At 27.1% G+C, this 3,836-nt stretch overlaps 1 non-coding gene across 1 annotated transcript; it reads right to left on the bottom strand.

Annotated features, from left to right (window-relative positions):
• Positions 1-424: 424 nt before the first annotated feature.
• Trnan-guu lies at positions 425-499 on the bottom strand. The gene has a single exon. It is a non-coding gene; the product is annotated as a tRNA-Asn (tRNA).
• Positions 500-3,836: the final 3,337 nt, after the last annotated feature.

Below are 3,836 nucleotides of genomic sequence, written 5' to 3'. Positions count from 1 at the left end.
TTAATTCACAATAATACGATACTATATGCTTTTTTATGTAAATTTTATAATTTACTCGTGGTCACCAACACATTTTTAACCATTACCGCTTTGAGACAGTCTGTATGAAGTGAGCAGGAATTTGTGTTATAAAATACTGGAGCCGTTTGGGCTACGTCCGACGGACATGTTTAAGGGACAAGGACACACGAAATTCGTCAAACAGGTAGTTACTCAAATCACGATCCGCGGATGCTGTAACCCAGTTCAGTAGTTCACGAACAGGATATTATAACGTCATCTATGGTCCCGCATAATACATACGTCTTAAGGACTCTGAAAAGCTACTATTTGTATATTTAATAAATAAGAAAAAAAACGTATACATATAAATACAATGTACATATTATAAATTATAATATTAAATAAAAAAAAAAAAATGTAACGCCCCCGGGTGGGCTCGTACCACCACAACCTTTCGGTTAACAGCCGAACGCGCTAGCCATTGCGCCACGGAGGCTTGGTGATCAGCATTAGAAAAATGAGCATGATAGATTATATTTTATGTAGGCGCATACATAATACATGTAACTATATTTTAGGCGCTTGACTAATACATAATACATCTGATGATATGAATTGTTTTAATGATATCACCATTCACCATAATTTATTATACTTATAAATTAGTATTTACTATCTAGTATACATAATGTGTTTTGTTCTGTATACCTCCCTATACCTACCTACTTAGGTATCGATAATGTATCTTAATAAAAGAGTGGTCAAATGGATATCGCTCTGCTGTACAGTATAGGTGGAGAGTAGGTCGCTGTAATGGATGTGTTAAATTTGAACGCAGTGACAATCATTATACACGTATAACGATTCTGAACGGAGATGATTTGTCAGTCTAGGATACCTAATAATAATAATAATTTATTTTTGTCACTTTCTCAGCTACTGGTGAAAGTTTCGAGTTTCTACAACTGATACTTTTTGAATAACAACAAATATTTTAAATCGTTTTAAGATATATCGTTATTTTACGCGATTTCGTAGAAAATTTTTAACGTTCATAAAATTTTTGCTATATTGACGCTAAAATTTTTTTTTACAATTATTTGAAGAAAAAGTTATGGAGAACCTTGTAATGAGTTTTTTAACCTTAGATATAAATTAAAAAAATTTTATGAAGTTTCAACATTAAAATTCCTAATAAATTTTCGCGATTTTACATATTTCGTAATTATTTGAACTTTAAATGCTTCTAAACAAAAATTGTGAGTAACGATTTTCGATTTTTTTTACTACAATAAGTAAAACTTATAATAAACCTTGTATTAAATTTTAAAGATTTTTTGGAAAACCAAATTTTTTTATCGGCATTTCAAGAAAAGTCGAAAATTTAAATTGTCTATAAGTAGCTTTAAAAATGTCAAAATATTTTGAAAATGTAGTAGTCCTAAATAAATAATGCTAATATTAACATTTAGTGAACCTTTCAAGTATTTGCAATGATTCGTTTTTGAGTTACAGCAAAATAAAAAAAAATCGATTTTGTTAAAAACTGGTTATTATGTGTAAAAATTATGTTTTTTTGTTACTATTTTAGAGGTTTTCCTGACGCTTTTAAACATTTTTTACTTTTGATCCCCCCCCCAAAAAAAAGATGAATTTTAATTTTCAAAAAGGGGCTGAAGTCAAAAACCAAAGCATTATTTCTGCTCTAAAACGTGATGACAGAGAAAAAACATTGCCCTTGTTACATTGGCTAAAAAGAAATATTTCATATTCATAATATATAAACGTTATGTACGTCCAAATCACAAACACACACACACACACAGACAAATACACATATACTTGCGCGTGCATCAGCTGTTATATTGTATATTTATTTTTGTATTTTAAATTTTAATTATGTTTTTCGTGAAATAAATATTATACTATAATATACTAGCTGAGTAACTCGGCTTCGCTCGTGTGTTAAATAATCGATTTGTATATATACATTAGTTTTTTATTATAATTAAACACTCAGTTGTACCTATTCAGAACATCTCTATGAAAAATAAATGGAAAAAAGTTAAATAGTATCATCGTTATTGAAATATAAAAAAGACCTTTTCATTTTATAAATATAAATATATATATATATATAAGGATTATGCAAATGACGTATATCGGTGCCTTATGGACCATTATTTAAACTGTATAACGCGGACACTTTGTACTATTATATACATAAAGTACACATTGATGTATATAGTAATATACCTAAGTGTTATGTAAATTATTTAAATGTAAAAAGTAAATTTATTAAAAACGTTATAAAATATTGTATATATTATAAAGTCAAAAATAATCAGTTTAAATCAATTCAAAATTTGTACAATATAAATATGACGTGTCAAAAACGAGAAATAATGTTAAAATCGACATAAAACATAATGTATGGAATTTAAAAATTCAAAATTATTTCTTTGTTTTGGCGCTGGTTACATAAAGTTAATAGCTTATTATTTTCACTAGAATTATATTTTCGCTTCTTGTATAGCCTATTGTCACATTCGTCCAATTGTATTGCCTCAAAACTATCCGAAAACTCGGAGAATGTTAATATAAACATATACATATATACTTTATGTAAATAATAGTACAAAGTGTCCGCGTTTCGCACTTTTGATGCTCGACGGTACAAAGTTACCTAGAACCAGTAACCGTACCTACTTCATCGCGTAAACACCAAACGGGCTGTTAAATCGTTAAGAGGACGTCTCACCCGCATGTGTTGTCTCCATCTTACACACGTACCACATAGTACATTTTCGTTCAACGGTTTCAATAGTGTGCTCTTAGTTTTAATATTAGAGTGCATTGACCCATTATCAAATTTTTAGGGAAGAACAAGATCTGTGTTCTCTCGTTAGCTTTTTATGATATTTTAATTTTTAGGTGAGTTATGAGTATGAAACTATTAAACATTTGATAATTCACTTGCGCGAATCGCTGCTTTTTTCGATAAAACCATTTTTTTTTTATGAATATTTATACATTACATTTTTGTAGTGTAATTGGTTCTAATCACCATATTTTTGTTATTATTTGTCACTTATGCCACGTTCATATTATATTATTCTATGTATATTCGGCGGTACAATTTGTCGCCTTATTATTATTTATTTATATTGTTGTAATTATATTTATTGTGTGTGCATTTTATTTAATGTGTTGTTTTTATAATATCGTTATCAAAATGAATAATAACTAGAGAACTTCTTCATTTTTTTTTGTTTATTTAACCATTGATAATTGTAACAACAGTGTTTTTGGTACCTGCTTTTTAAAACAAAAACATTTAAAACCTATAATATTATTAATATTAAATTTGTTATTGTTTATTTTATCGATGGTTGTCGAATTTGATTTTTAATAATTTTCTATTTTCTATTTAATAAAATTATTTTAGTTTTTTAAAAATTAATAAATATAATAAAATAATTATTATAAACAAAAATTATATATTATTATTTGTTTATATATTGTACGTACCGACACTACACATTTCATACAGTTTATATTATAATTTTAATAATTTTCTATATGTATAACATAGACTTAAGAGACGTAATATAATATATGATATTATTATTATTGAACTTTTTGTTTTGTCCGACAAGGGAAATGTAAATTATTAGTCGACCCGTATTTATAATCACGAAAGTGACATATTTACAAATCAATTTTCATATAAATATGTTTAATATTTAAGGCTTGATTGTAATAAATAACAAAATATTTTTTCAGGATTGTCATCTTGTACTATCAGAAAATTAGTGTTGCAACTCAAAAAA

This window comes from Rhopalosiphum maidis, chromosome 3 (genome assembly GCF_003676215.2).
Source record: "Rhopalosiphum maidis isolate BTI-1 chromosome 3, ASM367621v3, whole genome shotgun sequence".
Lineage (NCBI taxonomy): Eukaryota > Metazoa > Arthropoda > Insecta > Hemiptera > Aphididae > Rhopalosiphum > Rhopalosiphum maidis.
The sequence above is the reverse complement of the archived record's forward strand: the minus strand, read 5'-3'. Positions and strand labels throughout refer to the sequence as shown.